The sequence below is a fragment of the Pseudophryne corroboree genome, chromosome 5 (assembly GCF_028390025.1).
Source record: "Pseudophryne corroboree isolate aPseCor3 chromosome 5, aPseCor3.hap2, whole genome shotgun sequence".
Taxonomy (NCBI): domain Eukaryota; kingdom Metazoa; phylum Chordata; class Amphibia; order Anura; family Myobatrachidae; genus Pseudophryne; species Pseudophryne corroboree.
The window spans coordinates 551,761,645-551,784,839 of NC_086448.1; the positions used below are offsets into that span (position 1 = coordinate 551,761,645).

Consider the following 23,195-nt stretch of genomic DNA (forward strand, 5'->3'; position numbering starts at 1 on the left):
GGTACATGCCTACTATATTGGCTGTAATTCTGATATTTGTTTATGGTGGTCAATGGTAATATCTTTACAGCCTATGCAATCAGACAATATCGGACAGTGTTAGCAATTAGTAAATGTAATTACTTAATTAGTAGCAAACAGCACCAGCACGAGTTAAGTATTTTTACGACATCAATACCAAAATATCTGGATATGTAGGACTGTCTGAACCATACATTATATCTATATATGTACGCACATATATGATAAAGCGACTGTGTGTTTTGGTTGACCACGTACAATTTTTCAGTACTTACTAGTAAATTGAGAATTTTTTTTCTTTCGCCAGACATATCAGCATCCATATGAATGATGCCTTGGCTCCTGCATTGGATGAATGTAATCCTCTTTTAATGTAGCACGAGCAGACATCTCCAATCCTCACATAACCTCATATCCTACATTCATTCCCTGTGCTTAAATCCATCCTGCGGACCGAAATATCTGCCAATCTTTTTCATACTTCCTCCTACTCTAAACTTATTCTGGAGGTTGCCCCTCATCTATGATTCAGAGGGGCAACCATGTGTCTAACATAGACAGCAGATCCACGACTCTTTTCTGAAACTCTGTAATAGGTGTACTCTCATTGGTGAGTCGACACATTTGCATCCAGACAATCCAATATTTACTACCACACCTCACCGCATGAGCCCAATCTCGTCCGATCTTGGAGCAAAACGGTGATGGGCTGGGTCAGTACCTGAAGGGGGGACCCACAGAGAATACTCTGTGTAGTAATTTTAGATTGAATCCCGGCTTAACACCAACAGCAGGATCACCACTTTTTTTCTACTCTGCCTAATCTCTTATGCAATTCTTCTTACGCTCTTGGGATCAATCCGCAGAGGAAGCAATCGGGAACAGTGAGGCTCAAATACACATACAACAACCCACCTTGAATACAAGTGGATGTGTGCACTCCTGTTACAAGAGATCCGGCCCTTTTTGACCTTATCAGGTCCTAATTAAAACAAGCTTTCCTTGTGCTGGTATGGCAGGTTTTAGAGATTGAACCACAGTGTTCACATCTCCCAGCCAGTCTATTATGGAATAGACTAACCAGAACATAATTTTATTTATTCAATTTATTTGTATTCTTGTACGTCTGTGTTTTGTATACCAATCCTACGTTGGATTAGTGGGGTTTATATGTATATTAATCTTAATTATTAAAAGTTACGTTCTAAAAACTTACCTTAATAAACCAAACACAATAAGAGTGCACCCACACAAGAGAGTCTTCTGTAACAAATTCCGTTCCCACTTCCTTCTGACTCTGGGTGCACCACCAGGTGTTTTATAAGAGATTTACTCTTTAGATGAATTTAACTCTGGTACTAAAAATACTATTTGAATTCATTAGGACTGGTGCGGAATCACACTTTTCACTTGTCAAGGTATTTAGTTTTGCGGAGCTTTATAATTATATAAAATAGGTTTAGCGTGCACAATTTGATATACCTTCCCTGCTTTAACGAAAGCCGCATACCAATTTCTACTGCAAAATTTGCACAAGCTCACGGTTTGCGTAAGCCATGTTTCATACCTATATTTACAATGGGAAACACTTTATGTCCATTCGCACTGCCACTGCAGAAAAGCACATTTCCATGACCTCACTTCCCACCAAAATAAAAGCTTCAAACATGCAAAAATTTCACAATGCCATAAAGACAGTACAGATGATTCATTAAATACAGACAGAATGTAGACCATTATTTAGGGAGACAAACTATAAAAGATTCAAGAAAAGGGAGTACTTCCAAACTGAAATGTGACCTTGAATCACTGATATACAGTGCACAGCTTCACATTTTTCCAACTACTCTTCTACTTTGTTCTTCCAAAGACCAGAAAGTAGACAACACCTTGAAGTGTGCTCAGCAGTCCAGACAGGCACACCAGTGCAAAACCAAAATGATTTGTGGTTCACATTCTGCCATTGTTGCAAATTATTTTTCATTTTTCAGGGTTAGGTGTAACATAATCGGCGGGATGTAATGCCGCCCGAGTCAGGCGTCTGTGCGGGATGCCGGCCGAACTCAGGCTTTTTTTAAAGGGGCAATCACTTACAAGGCCTTGTAAGTGATTGCCCATTTAAAAAAAATCCAAGTTTGGCCGGCATCCCACACAGCCGCCGGACTCGGGCGGCATTACATCCCGCCGAATATCTAGGTTAAGCAAATCATAATTCAATTGAATGAGTGAATCACAAATTCCCAATATAACTATAAATCATGATTTGCAATATTGCATCATGTTTCCATTCTTGGATTCTAAATTGAGTATATCAACCAATATAATACAGTATTTTCCTACCTTCATATAGCTTTAAGGATACGTTTACTGGCTAGAAGTCACTTGTATTGAAATGACAAAATGTGGCCCCCTACATGGTTTTAAAACACAGCATCAAAATAATATAATGGACTAACTCATAGCTTTTAAATAACAGGTTATAAATCGATGCTGGTAAATGAAGACTGCAATAGTACTATACAACGGGATCAGTTCAGGATACTGGTGTTTGGCATCCCGGCAGTCGGAATCCCGCCATGGACCAAAATGCTGGTGCCGGAATCCCAAGTGATGTCTCCCAGGACTCGTTACTGGTAAACCGAGGGATTATAGGGGGGGGCAGGTTACGTATAGGCTGTGAGGGAAGGGTTAAGGTTAGGCACCCCCAGGGAGGATTAGGGCTAGGCTGCATGGGTGGGAGGTTTAGGTCTAGGCCGCGGGGAGAGGATAGGTTTAGGCACCACCGGGCATGGTTAGGGTCAGGATGTGGGAAGGGAGGGTATACATACCTACCCGACCCCTGTCTGGGAATTGTCCGCTTTGGGACACCGCTGTCATATGACTGCCGGCATTCCATCTGCCGGGATATCACATAATATCGTATGTATCCCCTTACAACATATCAAAAGCTATAATAACACTTTTCTGTTCTAGTACACAGAAATCTTGGTCCACTGCACATGGTCATTACAGAATGTGTCTAATTATAATTATAAGTAAGTCAGCATCCTTACAAGAAAGTTATACAAAAGGTTTCAAAAACTCAGTAACTTTGACATCTTTGAAAATGGTGTTTTTAATGCTGGAACATATATTTTCTATTCATTTTCTTAATATGAGTAAAACACTTAAGTGTTTTAATATTTTTGTTTACCTGGACTCCTTCTTGAGTAGGAGTACGTTAACCCAGACACTGTAATACAAATTAGTTCATGAATACATTATACTTATTCCTTCACAAAATTCATTAGAACTAAATGATGTTGTCACGTGGACAATACATATCAGTCGTTTGGATTTGTTGTGACGGTTTGTGTATCTCCTTGATTTGAAAGAAGAATAACAATCCCTTTAGTTGTACATTTATAGTAACTCCGGATGCTGCTGTTAGCAGCTGTAATCATTCTCAGCGTGGAACCACCTTTTTTTTTTATTAAACCATGTTGTGGGCTAAACTGCCTGGCAAATGCCTGAAACTCCTCTCCAAAAATTACAGTAAGAATGCTGCACAGTCTACTCCCTAGCAATCAATCATCCTGCTCATTGCTCAAAAATGGCTGGCAGATGTGGAGCCACATAAAGGTCCTTGTGAGCAGGATGAGGATGTCAGAGCTGCGGTTTCCTTTTGGTAGGTTGCGTTTTGTCCTACTGACGGCAATCTATTTTTTTTTTCTCATATAAAATAACATAATGCCAGAAATAGTGGTTCAGATCAGAAAGAGTAAAAGTTTTTTAATAAGTTTTAAACTAGCAAAAGTTAGTAAAGATTGTAATATACTTGTAATCCTTAGAACCTGTTCGGGAGTACTATATATGTAGGGTCTGCTCACTCTACACGTGATGAAATAAACTGATTTTATGGTACTATAATACTCTGACCCTGAGTACATTATTGACTGTTCCTAGCGGTTTGCTTATTTAACATAGTCTAATAATAACGAATAGTTTATCCCTATAGTTAGTGCTTGAATGTCTAAATTTGTAAAGTTGTACTCCCATGTGCTGCTTTGGTGCCAAACTGCCCTCCTTTACAAATATCAAACACATTTTCTAACAGTGTTCTGGTTTGTATTTATTAGTGGAGACATTACTTTTTTTTTTTGTTATAAGGCTTCCATCTTGTGTAAGTCTTGTGTAATTATGTCACAGGTTCTTAAATCTTAAACTTGGCCCTCAGGACGCTAACAGTTCACGTTTTCCAGGTCTCCTCAGAGAATCACACGTGAAATTAAAAAACTCCACCTGTGGATATTTTAAAATGTGACCTGGAAAGTATGAACTATTTGGGGTCCTGAGGATTATTGGCCCTTAATTATCATGATAGATAGATAGATAGATAGATAGATAGATAGATAGATAGATAGATAGATAGATAGATAGATAGATAGATAGATAGATAGATAGATAGATAAAAAAGCAGCTGAAAGTTAAATGTTTTCTCTGATGACCAATTGATATTCAGAAACTTTTCTTTTTTTTTTCAAATCTGGCAATTGTTTGTTGGTTATCTAGACAGGAAATATTTCCTTTCTAGTATGCTGTTTTTGTATATGAATGTTAACATGAATCTATAGCCATAAATACAAAAAAAACCCTCAGTATAAAGCAGATGGAGAAACAATCTGATGGAAGATCTATGACTGAAGTAGCACCTAGTGATAATTTGATGAAATGGAGTTAAAAAAAAAATAAGAATTTACTTACCGATAATTCTATTTCTCGTAGTCCGTAGTGGATGCTGGGGACTCCGTAAGGACCATGGGGATTAGCGGCTCCGCAGGAGACTGGGCACATCTAAAGAAAGCTTTAGGACTATCTGGTGTGCACTGGCTCCTCCCCCTATGACCCTCCTCCAAGCCTCAGTTAGGATACTGTGCCCGGACGAGCGTACACAATAAGGAAGGATTTTGAATCCCGGGTAAGACTCATACCAGCCACACCAATCACACTGTACAACTTGTGATCTGAACCCAGTTAACAGCATGATAACAGAGGAGCCTCTAGAAAAGATGGCTCACTACAGCAATAACCCGATTTTTTGGTAACAATAACTATGTACCAGTATTGCAGACAATCCGCACTTGGGATGGGCGCCCAGCATCCACTACGGACTACGAGAAATAGAATTATCGGTAAGTAAATTCTTATTTTCTCTAACGTCCTAAGTGGATGCTGGGGACTCCGTAAGGACCATGGGGATTATACCAAAGCTCCCAAACGGGCGGGAGAGTGCGGATGACTCTGCAGCACCGAATGAGAGAACTCCAGGTCCTCCTCAGCCAGGGTATCAATTTTGTAGAATTTTACAAACGTATTTGCTCCTGACCAAGTAGCTGCTCGGCAAAGTTGTAAAGCCGAGACCCCTCGGGCAGCCGCCCAAGATGAGCCCACCTTCCTTGTGGAGTGGGCATTTACAGATTTTTGGCTGTGGCAGGCCTGCCACAGAATGTGCAAGCTGAATTGTACTACAAATCCAACGAGCAATAGTCTGCTTAGAAGCAGGAGCACCCAGCTTGTTGGGTGCATACAGGATAAGCAGCGAGTCAGATTTTCTGACTCCAGCCGTCCTGGAAACATATATTTTCAGGGCCCTGACAACGTCTAGCAACTTGGAGTCCTCCAAGTCCCTAGTAGCCGCAGGCACCACAATAGGTTGGTTCAGGTGAAACGCTGAAACCACCTTAGGGAGAAACTGAGGACGAGTCCTCAATTCCGCCCTGTCCGAATGGAAAATCAGATAAGGGCTTTTACAGGATAAAGCCGCCAATTCTGACACGCGCCTGGCCCAGGCCAGGGCCAACAGCATGACCACTTTCCATGTGAGATATTTTAACTCCACAGATTTAAGTGGTTCAAACCAATGTGACTTTTGGAACCCAAAAAACTACATTGAGATCCCAAAGTGCCACTGGAGGCACAAAAGGAGGCTGTATATGCAGTACCCCTTTTACAAACGTCTGAACTTCAGGGACTGAAGCTAGTTCTTTTTGGAAGAAAATTGACAGGGCCGAAATTTGAACCTTAATGGACCCCAATTTCAGGCCCATAGACACTCCTGTTTGCAGGAAATGTAGGAATCGACCCAGTTGAATTTCCTCCGTCGGGCCTTACTGGCCTCGCACCACGCAACATATTTTCGCCAAATGCGGTGATAATGTTTTGCGGTTACATCCTTCCTGGCTTTGATCAGGATAGGGATGACTTCATCCGGAATGCCTTTTTTCCTTCAGGATCCGGTGTTCAACCGCCATGCCGTCAAACGCAGCCGCGGTAAGTATTGGAACAGATAGGGTCCTTGTTGGAGCAGGTCCCTTCTTAGAGGAAGAGGCCACGGATCCTCCGTGAGCATCTCTTGAAGTTCCGGTTACCAAGTCCTTCTTGGCCAATCCGGAGCCACGAATATAGTGCTTACTCCTCTCCATCTTATCAATCTTAGTACCTTGGGTATGAGAGGCAGAGGAGGGAACACATACACTGACTGGTACACCCACGGTGTTACCAGAGCGTCTACAGCTATTGCCTGAGGGTCCCTTGACCTGGCGCAATACCCGTCGAGTTTTTCCCAACGGTTTATAATCATGTGGAAGACTTCTGGGTGAAGTCCCCACTCTCCCGGGTGGAGGTCGTGCTGAGGAAGTCTGCTTCCCAGTTGTCCACTCCCGGAATGAATACTGCTGACAGTGCTATCACATGATTTTCCGCCCAGCGAAGAATCCTTGCAGCTTCTGCCATTGCCCTCCTGCTTCTTGTGCCACCCTGTCTGTTTACGTGGGTGACTGCCGTGATGTTGTCCGACTGGATCAACACCGGCTGACCTTGAAGCAGAGGTCTTGCTAAGCTTAGAGCATTGTAAATGGCCCTTAGCTTCAGGATATTTATGTGAAGTGATGTCTCCAGGCTTGACCATAAGCCCTGGATATTCCTTCCCTGTGTGACTGCTCCCCAGCCTCGCAGGCTGGCATCCGTGGTCACCAGGACCCAGTCCTGAATGCCGAATCTGCGGCCCTCTAGAAGATGAGCACTCTGCAACCACCACAGGAGGGACACCCTTGTCCTTGGTGACAGGGTTATCCGCTGATGCATCTGAAGATGCGACCCGGACCATTTGTCCAGCAGGTCCCACTGGAAAGTTCTTGCGTGGAATCTGCCGAATGGGATTGCTTCGTAGGAAGCCACCATTTTACCCAGAACCCTTGTGCATTGATGCACTGAGACTTGGCTCGGTTTTAGGAGGTTCCTGACTAGCTCGGATAACTCCCTGTCTTTCCCCTCCGGGAGAAACACCTTTTTCTGGACTGTGTCCAGGATCATCCCTAGGAACCGAAGACAAGTCGTCGGAACCAGCTGCGATTTTGGAATATTGAGAATCCAATCGTGCTGCCGCAACACTACCTGAGATAGTGCTACACCGACCTCCAACTGTTCCCTGGATCTTACCCTTATCAGGGAATCGTCCAATTAAGGGATAACTAAAATTCCCTTCCTTCGAAGGAATATCATCATTTCGGCCATTACCTTGGTAAAGACCCGGGGTGCCGTGGACCATCCATACGGCAGCGTCTGAACTGATAGTGACAGTTCTGTACCATAAACCTGAGGTACCCTTGGTGAGAAGGGTACATTTTGACATGAAGGTAAGCATCCTTGATGTCCCGAGACATCATGTAGTCCCCTTCTTCCAGGTTCGCAATCACTGCTCTGAGTGACTCAATCTTGAATTTAAACCTCTGTATGTAAGTGTTCAAAGATTTTAGATTTAGAATCGGTCTCACCGAGCCGTCCGGCTTCGGTACCACAACAGTGTGGAATAATACCCCGTTCCCTGTTGCAGGAGGGGTACCTTGATTATCACCTGCTGGGAATACAGCTTGTGAATGGCTTCCAAAACTGTCTCCCTGTCAGAAGGAGACATCGGTAAAGCCGACTTTAGGAAAACGGCGAGGGGGAGACGTCTCGAATTCTAATTTGTACCCCTGAGATATCACCTGAAGGATCTAGGGGTCTACTTGCGAGTGAGCCCACTGCGCGCTGAAATTCATTGAGACGGGCCCCCCACCGTGCCTGATTCTGCTTGTAAAGCCCCAGCGTCATACTGAGGGCTTGGCAGAGGCGGGAGAGGGTTTCTGTTCCTGGGAACTGGCTGATTTCTGCAGCCTTTTTCCTCTCCCTCTGTCACGGGGCAGAAATGAGGAACATTTTGCCCGCTTGTCCACGAAAAGACTGCGCCTGATAATACGGCGTCTTCTCATGTTGAGAGGCGACCTGGGGTACAAACGTGGATTTCCCAGCTGTTGCCGTGGCCACCAGGTCTGAAAGACCGACCCCAAATAACTCCTCCCCTTATTAAGGCAATACTTCCAAATGCCGTTTGGAATACGCATCACCTGACCACTGACGTGTCCATAACCCTCTACTGGTAGAAATGGACAACGCACTTAGACTTGATGCCAGTCGGCAAATATTCCGCTGTGCATCACGCATATATAGAAATGCATCTTTTAAATGCTCTATAGGCAAAAATATACTGTCCCTATCTAGGGTATCAATATTTTCAGTCAGGGAATCCGACCACGCCAACCCAGCACTGCACATCCAGGCTGAGGCGATTGCTGGTCGCAGTATAACACCAGTATGTGTGTAAATACATTTTAGGATACCCTCCTGCTTTCTATCAGCAGGATCCTTAAGGGCGGCCATCTCAGGAGAGGGTAGAGCCCTTACAAGCGTGTGAGCGCTTTATCCACCCTAGGGGGTGTTTCCCAACGCACCCTAACCTCTGGCGGGAAAGGATATAATGCCAATAACATTTTAGAAATTATCAGTTGTTATCGGGGGAAAACCACGCATCATCACACACCTCATTTAATTTCTCAGATTCAGGAAAACTACAGGTAGTTTTTCCTCACCGAACATAATACCCCTTTTTGGTGGTACTCGTATTATCAGAAATGTGTAAAACATTTTTCATTGCCTCAATCATGTAACGTGTGGCCCTACTGGAAGTCACATTTGTCTCTTCACCGTCGACACTGGAGTCAGTATCCGTGTCGGCGTCTATATCTGCCATCTGAGGTAATGGGCGCTTTAGAGCCCCTGACGGCCTATGAGACGTCTGGACAGGCACAAGCTGAGTAGCCGGCTGTCTCATGTCAACCACTGTCTTTTATACAGAGCTGACACTGTCACGTAATTCCTTCCAACAGTTCATCCATTCAGGTGTCGACCCCCTAGGGGGTGACATCACTATTACAGGCAATCTGCTCCGTCTCCACATCATTTTTCTCCTCATACATGTCGACACAAACGTACCGACATACAGCACACACACAGGGAATGCTCTGATAGAGGACAGGACCCCACTAGCCCTTTGGGGAGACAGAGGGAGAGTTTGCCAGCACACACCAAAGCGCTATATATATATATACACAGGGATAACCTTATATAAGTGTTTTTCCCCTTATAGCTGCTGTATTGTTAATACTGCGCCTAATTAGTGCCCCCCTCTCTTTTTTAACCCTTTCTGTAGTGTAGTGACTGCAGGGGAGAGCCAGGGGAGCTTCCCTCCAACTGAGCTGTGAGGGAAAATGGCGCCAGTGTGCTGAGGAGATAGGCTCCGCCCCTTTTTCGCGGACTTTTCTCCTGCTTTTTTATGGATTCTGGCAGGGGTTAAAATTCATCCATATAGCCCTGGGGGCTATATGTGATGTATTTTCGCCAGCCAAGGTGTTTTTATTGCTGCTCAGGGCGCCCCCCCCTAGCGCCCTGCACCCTCAGTGACCGAAGTGTGAAGTGTGCTGAGGAGCAATGGCACACAGCTGCAGTGCTGTGCGCTACCTTGGTGAAGACAGGATGTCTTCTGCCGCCGATTTTCCGGACCTCTTCTGTCTTCTGGCTCTGTAAGGGGGCCGGCGGCGCGGCTCTGGGACCCATCCATGGCTGGGCCTGTGATCGTCCCTCTGGAGCTAATGTCCAGTAGCCTAAGAAGCCCAATGCACTCTGCACGCAGGTGAGTCCGTTTCTTCTCCCCTTAGTCCCACGATGCAGTGAGCCTGTTGCCAGCAGGTCTCACTGAAAATAAAAAACCTAAACTAAAACTTTCACTAAGAAGCTCAGGAGAGCCCCTAGTGTGCACCCTTCTCGTTCGGGCACAGAGATCTAACTGAGGCTTGGAGGAGGGTCATAGGGGGAGGAGCCAGTGCACACCAGATAGTCCTAAAGCTTTCTTTAGATGTGCCCAGTCTCCTGCGGAGCCGCTAATCCCCATGGTCCTTACGGAGTCCCCAGCATCCACTTAGGACGTTAGAGAAATATAATTTTACAGCTGAAGAGAGATATACATCTATTTGGAGATTTAATTTAATCATTCAAATGAAAAATAAAAAGAATAAGTAATGGGAGTGCTCGATCCAACTATGAAAAACCTCTCCATTTCTGTATTTTACAAAGATGGTCAAAATATACAACAAAATGTGTTTTTTTTTCTTAAAACCTTCTTTTTACAAAGATGGTACAAGAATGACTTGAGGTAGCAGGTAATCACTCTGATACAAATGACTGTATCCAACCAAACCTGTTCTTCAAGTACGGAATGAAATTCAACTGCATGAAGTAGTATTTCTCAAAAGGCACCACAAAAATGCAGTCTACACAAAGCAATCAGACGGACACACCCTGTAATAATCTTGAGCCAGTAGACCACCGAATTAGCCATTAGATCCCCAAATTTCATTTCTGTGTACACGTGTTCACAGACATGCATTCAGGTAGTACAGCTGTAGGCAAACACACTGTACAGTAGATGTACCTTAAAATAGTGTTCACAACATGTAAATAGATGAAAGGGGCGGGGGGTGAACTCTGGACGCTGCACTGATGTCAATATATGTTAAAGCTCGTACATACGGAGGAGATGTGTGCTGAGCAATCTAACACAGACTGCTCAGCACACATCTCTCCCCCTGCTCAGCACACAGCACGATGTGTGCTGAGCGAGGGGGTGGGGACCGCTCATTTCACCCAACTGTGAAATGAGCGATCTAACTAGAGTCAGCAATAGCGACATGCGGGGCCACGCATCGCTATCGCTATGGACATACACACGGAGAGATCCGTGCTTCATTTCTAAGTAATCTAATCAGATTGCTTAGAATTTAAGCACGGATCTCTCCGTGTGTATGCCCCTTATGAGACATACAGTATATAGGAAAATAGAATTGGGACTAGTCTACATGGGAAAGTCAAACATCAAGTTAAGTAGAACAATGGAGGAGAAAGACTGCACACGGTAGTGGACTAGTGGCAATAACCCACACAATACTGAACAATGATATACACTGACTACAGAAAAATAGGATTTTGGTTACCTACCGGTAAATCCTTTTCTCGTAGTCCGTAGGGGCTGCTGGGGTCCACATTAGTACCATGGGGTATAGATGGGTCCTTCAGGAGCCATTGGCACTTTAAGAGTTTGAGAGTGTGGGCTGGCTCCTCCCTCTATGCCCCTCCTACGAGACTCAGTCTAGAAACTGTGCCCGAGGAGACGACATACTTCGAGAGAAGGACTTAACACAGATAGTGGTGAGATTCATACCAGCTCACACATACAAGGTACGTCAAGACAACTAGCTTGAACCAACCAGCAACAGCTGAAACATTACTTACCAAGTAACAATGCAGTACTCAACTAAAAAGAAGTGGTACTGAACCACATAACATTACGAATCGCTGGACGGACGCCCAGCATCCTCTACGAACTACGAGAAAAGGATTTACAGGTAGGTAACCAAAATCCTATTTTATCTTACGCCCTAGAGGATGCTGGGGTCCACATTAGTACCATGGGGATGTACCAAAGCTCCCAGAACGGGAGGGAGAGCACGGAGGCTCCTGCAGAACTGATTGGCCTCTGATGATCTGAAGTTCAGTCAAAGTATCAAACTTGTAAAACTTTGCAAACGTGTTCGACCCAGACCAAGTTGCAGCTCGAAAAAGCTGTAATGCCGAGACACCCCGGGCAGCCGCCCAGGAAGACCCCATCTTACGAGTAGAGTGGACCTTGACAGATTTTGGACACGGCAATCCAGCTATAGAATAAAGCATGCTAGATAGTGAACCTGATCCAGCGAGATATCGACTGCTTAGAAGCAGGACACCCAATCGTCTTGGGATCATACAGGACAAAGAGAGAGTCCGACTTCCTCTGACGAGATGTTCTCTTCACATAAATCTTCAGAGCCCTTACGACATCCAAGGACTTTGATGTAATAGAGGAGTCAGTAGCCACTGGCACCACAATAGGTTGGTTGATATGAAATGTCGACACAACCTTTGGAAGAAACTGCTGGCGTGTCCGGAGCTCAGCCTTATATTCGTGGAAGATCAGTAAGGGCTTTTACAGGCTAAAGCCCCCAGTTCGGACACCCGCCTAGCAGAAGCTAAGGCCAACAAAGTGACCGCCTTCCACGAGAGAGATTTGAACTCCACCTCCTGTAGAGGCTCAAACCAATCCGATTGGAGGAACTGCAACACCACTTTAAGGCCCCAGGGCGCCGTAGGCGGTATAAAGGGAGGTTGGATATGCAGAACACCCTTCAAAAAGGTCTGAACCTCAGGGAGGGCAGCCAATTGTTTCTGAAAGAAAATGGATAGGGCCGAAATCTGGACCTTCACAGACACCAATCGCAGGCCCATATCAACTCCTGCTTGTAGGAAGAGGAGGAAACGTCCCAGTTGAAACTCCACCGCAGCAAAGCTCTTGGACTCACACCAAGAGAAATATTTCTTCCAAAATACGATGGTAATGTTTAGACGTTACCCCTTTCCTAGCCTGTATGAGGGTAGGAATAACTTTCTTCGGAATGCCCTTCCGAGCCAGAATCAGGTGCTCAACTTCCATGCCATCAAACGTAGCCGTGGTAAGTCTTGATAGGCAATGGCCCTTGCTGTAGCAGGTCCTCCCGAAGAGGAAGAGGCCTCGGATCTTCTTGCAGTAGATTCAGAAGGTCCACGTACCAAGCCCTTCTTGGCCAGTCCAGGGCAATGAGGATCGCTTGAACCCTTGTTCTCCTTACGAGCTTTAGGATTCTTGGGATGAGTGGGAGTGGAGGAAACACGTACACTGACTGGAACACCCACGGGGACACCAGGGCGTCCACTGCCACTGCCTGTGGGTCCCTCGACCTGGAACAATAACGCAGAAGCTTCTTGTTGAGACGAGAAGCCATCATGTCTATTTGGGGCAAGCACCAAAGATCCGTTATGTCCTTGAACACTTCCGGATGGCGTCCCCACTCTCCTGGATGGAGATCGAGTCTGCTGAGGAATTACCAGTTGTCTACTCCCGGAAAGAAGATGGCCGACAGCGCCAACGCATGCTTTTCTGTCCAGAGGAGTATTCTTGACACCTCTGACATTGCCGCTCTGCTCTTCGTACCGCCCTGTCAGTTTATGTAAGCCACTGTTGTTATGTTGTCCGACTACACCTGAATGGCCCGATTTCTTAGAAGAGGGGCCGCCTGAAGAAGACCGTTGTATACGGCTCTTCGTTCCAGAATGTTGATGGGTAGGCCGGCTTCCAGGTTTGACCACCTTCCCTGGAAGGTTACACCTTGACTGACCGCTCCCCAGCCTGAGGCTCGCATCCATTGTTAGCAGGACCCAGTCCTGAATCCCGAACCGGTGGCCTTCCACGAGGTGAGGCAGCTGAAGCCACCAGAGAAGTTAAATCCTCGCCTTTGGTGAAAGACTAATTCGCTGGTGCATGTGGAGGCGAGATCCCGACCACTTGTCCAGGAGATCCAGTTGGAAGGGCCGAGCATGGAACCTCCCGTACTGGAGAGCCTCGTAAGAGGCCACCATCTTTCCCAATAAGCGGATGCATTGATGAACAGACACCCGGGGTGGCTTCAGGACATCCCGGACCATAGCTTATATCACCAACGCCTTTTCCTGCAGAAGAAACACCCGCTGCACTTCCGTGTCCAGGATCATCCCCAGAAAAGACAACCTATGGGTTGGTTCAAAATGTGACTTTGGAAGGTTCAGAATCCAACCGTGACTCTGGAGCAGTCGGTTGTGAGAACAATGGACTGCAGTAGCTTCTCCTTGGATGACGCCTTTAATCAGGAGATCGTCCAGGTATGGAATGATGTTCACACCCTGTTTGCAGAGCAATATTATCATTTCTGCCATCACCTTGGTAAATACCCATGGTGCTGTGGAGAGTCCGAATGGCAGGGCCTGGAACTGACAATGACAGTCCAGCAATGCGAAACGGAGATAAGCCTGATGCGGCAGCCAGATCGGAATGTGAAGGTACGCATCCTTGATATCCAGTGATACCAGGAATTCTCCCTCTTCCAGACCTGATATCACCGCCCTGGGAGACTCCATCTTGAACTTGAACTCCTTTAGAAAGGGGTTCAATGATTTTAGGTTCAGAATGGGCCAGACCGAACCATCCGGTTTCGGTACCACGAAAAGGTTTGAATAGTAACCTTTGGTCAGCATGTGAGGTGGTACTGGCACAACGACCTGTGCCTCCACCAGCTTTTGGACAGCGTCCTGAAGAACTTTGCTGTCTTCCAACAGAGTTGGTAAACCTGACTTGAAAAAGCGGTGCGGAGGGAGACTTTGAAATTCCAGTCTGTATCCCTGAGACACAATATCTAGAACCCAGGGATCTAGGCCAGACGACACCCAGACATGACTGAAATGTCCGAGTCTCGCTCCCACTGGCCCCACCACCGGGGCTAGCAGTCCACCGTCATGCGGAGGACTTAGGGGTACTTGACGCAGGCTTAAGTTCCTGGGAACCTGCAGCGGCAGGTTTCTTGGACTTAACTCGACCTCCCCTAAAGAAGGTATTGCAAGTCCTGGCCTTTCTAGGCTTGTTAGGCCGAAAGGACTGCTGCGCAGCTAAGGAGAATGATTTCTTCGGAGCAGGTGCTGCTGAGGGAAGAAACGGAGACTTACCCTCTGTGGCAGTAGAAATCCACGCATCTAGAGCTTCCCCAAAGAGAGACTGACCTGTATAGGGCAGCGACTGCACATTTCTTCTGGATTCCGCGTCGGCCGACCACTGGCGCAGCCAAAGTCCCCGACGAGCTGAAACAGACATGGAAGAAATTCCGGCATCCATGGAACCAACCATAAAACCCACAGAATCATGTATGTTGCGTAAAAATAAAGCAACGTCATCCCTATCCATTGTATCCAAATCCTCAAGCAAGGTAGCCGACCACTTCATTATTGCTTTTGCAATCCATGCATTAGTAATAGTGGGAGGTAATATGGCCCGAGAAGTAGTGTACATTGATTTAAGCGTGTTATCAATCTTTCTATCTGCTGGCTCCTTTAAGGCAGTAGAACCTGGATCAGGCAAAACCACCTTTTTTGAGAGTCTGGACACAGATGTGTCAACAATTGGAGGGTTTTCCCATGTTTTCTGGTCCTCGTCAGGGAAAGGAAAAGCTACCAGAACCCTTTTTGGGATCTGAAATTTCTTTTCAGGGTTTACCCATGCTTTTTCAAAAATAGCGTTCAATTCCTTTGTCGCAGGGAAGGTCAGCGAGGCTTTTTTATTTTCTGTGAAAAAAAAAGCCTCCTCAACCTGATCAGGTGTGGTATCATTAATATTTAACACATCTCTGATAGAGGCTATCAATAGTTGCACCCCCTTTACAAGAGATGCAGACCACCGTAACACATCCCCATCACCATCTGTAGTGTCAGTATCGGTATCTGTGTCGTCTTGTGTTACCTGCACAAGCGCACGTTTGTGGGGGTATATAGCGGGGTGTCCTGAGGTACCAGACAGGGGCCATACAGCCACAGAGGTCTGCAATAACTGGGTTGCAGATTCATTACTAGCAACCCTGTCAGAAATCTGAGAAATCCAAGTTTTGATAGAGGAAAACCACTCTGTTTCCCTTGCAGGAATCTGTGCTAAACCAGTGCTACCCTGATTATATGGAATGGGATCATCCTGGGAGGATAAATCCTATGCAGCATATGACACAGTGTCCCTGGACATTGCTAAAGGAGACCACCAAACACTCCACACAGTTGGGGGCAGACAGAGTTTCCCCCCCCCCCAAGAATGGCAAGAGATAGACAGAGATTGGAGCCAACCCACACCAGCGCTTTATCACAAGGAGAAACCCCTCATCTGCGCCGACTTGTGCTCCTTAATAGGACACACAGCCAATATATCAGCCTCCCCTCCCTTCTAAATCCCCCTGTTACCGTTATACAGTAAGCTGGAGCTGCTGTGGAGGGACGGGAATCTTCCTTCAGCTACTGCATGCAGGAAAATGGCACTGGAACGCTGCAGGGTCCGCTCTAAGGAGAAGCTCCGCCCCCTTCATGGCGCTGTCTTCCCGCTCATCTGAAATTTAAACTGGCCTGAGGAGTTGTGCTGGCTGACATCCCTGGACCCCGACAGGCTTGCTGACCAGTGTGAGGGGTAAGCGTTGGCCCAGGGCGCCCCTCACAGCGCCGCACAGTGTGCCTCTGGTACCGTCCAGAAGCGCGGTTAATACCACGCTCCATCCTCTGTTGCCGCCATCTTCACCCCGGCCCCCCGCTTGCCAGGGAGGTCGGGGACTAACTCACCTTTTGCTTCAGCTCTGTAAGGGGTCGGCGACATGCTGCTGGGGGCGAGCGGTTCCCCTGTGGCGGAGATCGATCAGACCCCTCTGGAGCTCAGTGTCCAGTTAGCGGAGTCAGTGGCTCAGACCCCGCAGGGCGGACACTGCTCCCCCCCCTTAGTCCCACGCTGCAGGGAGGCTGTTGCCAGCAGCCTCCCTGTAAAATAATAAACTCTAACTAAACTTCTTTTAGGAAAGCTCAGGAGAGCTCCCCTAGCTGTGACCGGCTCCTCCGGGTACATTTTATAAACTGAGTCTGGTAGGAGGGGCATAGAGGGAGGAGCCAGCCCACACTCTCAAACTCTTAAAGTGCCAATGGCTCCTGGTGGACCCGTCTATACCCCATGGTACTAATGTGGACCTCAGCATCCTGTAGGACGTAAGAGAAATTATACAATAACATTATTTATGTATACATCCTTTAAAAAAAAAAAAAAAAACTGTATGAGTTCCATATCGGAGCACATAAAGACTATACAAATTAACTATAAAATGTGGTCAGATATAGATAGATAGATAGATAGATAGATAGATAGATAGATAGATAGATAGATAGATAGATAGAAATAGTTTTCTTTAAATGTGGGAAGAATTCATGTACCGCTCGTAAAACATGTCGTCAGCAAGACCAAAATCTTCTTTTAGAGTCTTATGAAATGAAACATAGAATTTGACGGCAGATAAGAACCACTTGGCTGTCACTAAGCCGTCGCTTACCGCTGTAGGTCCCTGGGTCCGGCCATTACCGGTGCGGCTGCTTGGGGTGCTGTGCGCCCGCGTGGGGACATGGCGCGATCGTTGACGGGGGTGACGCGGTTTCCGGGAGTGTGGAGACCTAGTGGCCTGCAGCATGGGGGCAGCCATGTTGCAGACCAAGTGTCCACCAAAGAGTATCTATGGGTGAGTGTCAGCCAATCCTGTTTCCTTGTGGCCTATAAATAGGCTGGGAATTTTGCATTCTGTGCCAGTGCTTTGTTGTAGATACTCTGTGCTCCTGTAGATTATATCTGTACATTTCCAGTTGTTTGCTCCTATCTCCGCTCTCAGTGATAGCCTGCCGTCTCCCGCTGCAAGGATCTCGCCGGTTCTCCAGCGCGCGGTCATGGTGAACCGCTCTCCCACCGATTCCTTCAGACACCATAGGATTCTTGCGATGGTTCTCTCGCTTCTGCCTATCCTCTTCATCCACGTCTTCGCATCATTCAGCAACCAGTCTACACAGTCCTTCACTCACGCCATCGCACCGTCCAGCAACCAGTCTTCACAAGTTCCACATCCACATCTTTATATTATCCGGCACACAGTCTTCTCAGTTCTTCAGCTTCGCCTTCGTATCACTCAACAACTCAATACCACGATTCTTCAGCGACGTCTTGTACCAACTAAAGGATATTCATCACTCTTCTTCAGTCCCCCCCCCCCCCCCCCCCAGCTGCCAAACATGGCGCTGATCAACTTCCTCTGTGCACAATGCACCCTGTATTACCTGGGCTTCTTGTACAGCTTCATCGCTATGGTAACCCTGTTCGAGAACAGTGCTGACAGGGGCCTACAGTTCACCAAGGCTGAGCGGGAACATCATGCTGGAGAGAGAGCCCTTCACAATAAAGGAGTGAGGGCCAGAGGCCACCTGCAGGTTTAGCATGCTCACTAGGATGCTGTCCTCAGCCATGCAGGCATGGAGGTCTCTATCTCTCCTATGCAAGCGCCATGAGGAGTTAGTACCGCACACTGGGCTGGGGTGAGAGGGACTGTAGTTGCCGGGTATATTTTATCACTCCGCCCGTCCTATGGGCAAGCGCCGTGTATACTGTCACACTGGCCATCCCCTCCCTCTGACAAGTTTTTTCTGTGACTTGCTCCACTAAAATTGTCACTGCTCGGCTCCCTTTTGTCATAGATTAATGTTTCATAAACGTAAACCTTCCTCAAGAAATGCATAATAGAATTATGCAAACCACATCAAAATCAGTCTAGCTGTTCTTGAGATTAGCCCGAACAAACTACAGACGCCTAATGACGACTTTATTTTATACATTGTAGAAATAGATAAATCATAATTCATAGCGGAACACTCTTTATCGGACTACAAACCAGGAACATTTGTTCTTTCAGTTTGAGTTATTCATCTCCTCTGTCTCAGATTAACATATCTGGTCCTGTTAGCAGATAGCCTATTATTTTTTTTAGCTCAACAGAGGACCGTTTCTCTCTGTGAATTAGATTGGTTTCGATCTGCAGAGAAACTATTATTTCACTCAGCAGACTGTCTTTGTAAAGTCATTTTTTCTCTGTTTGACAATTGAGATTCTTTTACTTGGTCAGTTTCATTATTTCAGGACTAGTTACCAGCTTGACGAGGGATGTAGTTATGTGACCGGCAGTCAGGAGACCGCCAGTCACCCCCTGACGAAAACATAACAGTTATGTCAGTGCAGGCAGCTGTGCATGCCTGATGAAGCAACACTTGAATTGTTCCATCAGGCAGCATCTATTGGTCGCCAGCGCACAAAACACTTTAATTCCCCCCAGAGTGGTGAGGAGTAGCGTTAGCCTTTTATTACATAGGATAAACAAATAATTTTAACTTCTGATGTACTACAACCTATATTCTCTTATCGTCTTGGCATAATGATAATACAATATTAACTCTTTATTTAAAGAGTTCCTTAACCACTTGCCTGGCATGGTCGCATCAGATGCAAGTGCTTTATCTGACCTGGTCACACAGGATGCGACCAGTCAGATAAACAGTGTTAGCAGCGGCAGGGAATAGAAACTTCCCTCCGCTGCTGCTGTCAGAGGCCATGCTGACGATCACTGCTGATCGGTCAGCATGGCAGGACCCCCCCTCAAGCGGCTGCAGACAATAGCAGCCGCTGGGGAAGTGTAAATTAACCCCCCCCCCCCCCCCTCCCTCCAAAGAAGACCCCTTGTGTACATGAAGGCTGTCCCGGCTTTCATAATGAAAACCGCGATGGTCGCGATGTTTCCAATGTTCCCGATCGATGTTTCGATGTTCACACAATAAGACGCATTTACTATGGGCTTATTCATTTTTATTTTTATTTTTGTAACTTGCTTCACTACACTATAAAGGAGAGATGTATGGCAAGTCACCTATAGGAATGTTAGGTTGAGTTGTTGAGCTGTAATTGCTAATGCTTAACAAGTGGGCAGATGAAAAAAATCTCCTTAAAATAAGATTCATGGATCAGCATAGGAACATAATAAACCAACCATAGTGTGTTGCTAAACACTTAAAAGATCATCATCAGGGTAACCCTGTTTTAGGATTCTGGGTATAGAACACATTACCACCAATAGAGGGAAATCATACTGGATGTTTGAACTCAATACCATTTACCCAGATGGTCTGAAAGAGGCAAACTAACTAAAACTGCCTCACTCATTCTCTGCCTGCTTACTTTTTCCCTTAATGTACAAAATAAGTCATAATGGCCCACCGTGGTCGGACAACTGCTGGGATCACTAAAGGGCCCCATACACTAGAACGATCTCATGTCGGAGGTGATCACCCCCCCGGCAGCCTCCCGGGGGACTAGATCGGCAAAGATACATCGGATGCTGCCCATCTGCATACGATATATCTTGGCGATTCTGGGCGATCCCAAGCCATGCCCCCAGGTCGGACCAGACCAAATGTGCAGCACATTCAATCTGGAGGATCCGATCCGATACTCACGGGAACACGCATCGGATCGGTTTGGGAACACCTCTAAAATGCCCGATTTCAGCCGATATATCGGGCCGAATGCAAGAATTGGGCTGAAATCGGGCATTATCGCTCTAGTGTATGGGGCCCTTAAAACCATTTTAAGCCACCTCTTTTCTTCCACTCTAGCACTGCCTTATATTCTGGGGCTAGTACCTAATCCCACCGACACATCTAATGGTTTCCCCTGCACAATAGTCCTTTGCTCTGTACCTAATCAACATTATCCATAGGTACTGTACAACTTCTTTTATGCCCTCCCCTCCACACTTTTTTTTTTTTTTTTAACAACCCCCCCCCCCCCCACACACACACTTCTATGTGTGGGGGAGATGTGTTGGGACTACACTTCATGACCCTATAGTTTGTCCTACCACCGGGTCACTGGGGTCTGGAGATCAGTTCTGGAATCATGTAAAAAATCCCTGATTTGCCGATCCCGATGGTTTTCAGTCAGGATCGGGAATTGGGATTTTTAAACATGTTTAATATTTATGATAATCCAATCCGACCATCAGGGAAAAGGCAAAAAGCGGCAATATGTCACTTGGCAACTATGGCAATTTTTAGGAAATATAAGCTTTATAAGCCTTTTATGGGGGGACAATATTGACTTGTGCAAACCTTCATGCTAGTGCAGAATTCTTTTTATGCATTCATTTATGAATTTATATAAGGATACGTATTGTGTGCCTATACCTCTACACATACATAATATATGCAGCCATGTAGTTCCCTTGGGAATTTTTTTCAGGGCACCAGACAGATCACTCGTTGCTCCGTTCAGGAGCAAACACCACAGGCACCCAATTATTTCTGCTCGCCTCCTCCTCAGGGGCAGGCAAAAATGCGTGAAGTCAGGCTCATTTTCCCTGTCGTGCCCAATAGTGTACACTTTAAGTGGCTAAACCCGGTCTATTTGGGTGAGACCAGTTCGAAAAAAGGAATGGGCGCCCAACGCAGAAACAATTGCATATCACCCCTTCTTAAGTGACAGGTGGTATGGTCCTAAGGGACCCAGGCCCCGTCGCCCACCAGTGGGATCCGGTCTGAAGATCGACACTGTCTAGGTCGACAATGTTTAGGTCGACCACTATTGGTCGACAGTCACTAGGTCAACAGGGTTTCTAGGTCGACATGTGCTAGGTCGACAGGTCAAAAGGTCGACTTTTTTTTAATATTTTTAACTTTTTCATACTTAACGATCCACGTGGACTACGATTACCATTCCAATCTGTGGCGAGCAAAGCAGTAGCGGAGCGAGGCACCTTGCCCGAAGCATGGCGAGCGAAGCGAGCCATGCGAGGGGACGCGGTGCACTAATTGGGGTTCCCGGTCACTCTACGAAGAAAACGACACCAAATAAAAAACAAACTCATTTCGACCTGTCGACCTAGCACATGTCGACCAAGAAACCCTGTCGTCCTTCCAACCCTGTCGACCTAGTGACTGTGGACCTATAGTGTTGTCTTGTCTACTCCACCGGAAGGACATTCTGTTTGTCAGGCACTGGGCAGAGCTGGTGGCAGGGCCACATGCAGAGGCGGGATTCGAGACTTAGGAGTCGAAGTGCAATTAATAGCGAATGACTGCAGAGGAGAGAACAGAGATACTCTGGGGCAACCGTGCTGTGTGGCTGGCAGGAGTGTGACCCCAAGACAGATTCGGCTAACAGGTGGCTCCCAGGCTGGCTGCATCACATGTGCCCAACATTGAGAAATAGGGGGTGCTAAGTGTACCTGGTTAAGGGGGAGGTGAGGGTTACGTGTGTCCAGTATGAGGGGGTGATAAGTGTGCCCAGTAACGGAAGAGTGGTGCTAAATGTGCCCTGTAAAGGGGAAGGAGGGAGTGGGGCGAAATCTGCATGGCAAGGGGAGTGGGTGCTAGGTGTGCCTACTTGGGAGGGCTCCTAAGTGTGCCCAGTAATGGAGGGGGTGGGGATGCCAAGTCTGTCTTGCAAAAGGGGAGGAGGGATGCTAAATGCGCCCTGTATGAAGGGGTGCTAAGTGAGCCCAGTATGGGAGGGTGCCAAGTGTGTCCTGTACAAAGGTGTGTGTTTGCTGGTGCCAAGTATGCCAATCATGGGAGGTGTGTACTTATTAAGAGGGAGGATAAAAAGAGTACCCATAAAGAGGAGGGTTCCAAGTGTGTGTGTGTGTAGAGGGGGGGAGGGTTCTTTGTGTGCTCAGAAAAGGGGTGGGATTTGCTGGTGCTGTGTGCCCGGTAAGGAAGGGGGGGGGGGATGGTCACTGGTACTAAGAGTGCCAATAGAGGACAGGGGTAGCTAAGTGTGCAGCTGGAGATTGTGTATATGACCATGTATAAGCACAGTGGGATGCTAAGAAGAATGAATGTGAAGGAAAAGCTGGCGGGCAGAGGTGCATATAAGGGAAAAGCTGGCAGGCAGAGTGGCATGTAAGGGAAAAGCTGGTGGGCAGAGTAGCATGTAAGGGAAAAGCTGGTGGGCAGAGTGGCATGTAAAGGAAAAGCTGGTGGGCAGAGTGGCATGTAAGGGAAAGCAGACAGACATACAGATGTGTCCTCATACATCTTGCCTCAATACGCCACGTAGCAGAAGATGCCTGGTGTGAGTGAGCTGACAAGTCCACTGCAACTCCGTTAGAGGTTGTTTGTTTTTTTTACTAATAAGGAGTCTTATTTGCATTGCTATACGAATAGGACACACAAGCAGACACTTCATTAAAATGATATGCGGCATGCATATATTTTCTGTGCATCTGCAGCTGTAT

The 23,195-nt window shown here is 46.6% G+C and overlaps 1 protein-coding gene across 4 annotated transcripts in view; it reads right to left on the reverse strand.

The window, feature by feature from the left end:
- MBOAT1 (membrane bound O-acyltransferase domain containing 1) overlaps positions 1-23,195 on the reverse strand; it is a 186,817-nt gene that overhangs the window by 138,566 nt on the left and 25,056 nt on the right. The window lies entirely within an intron of this gene.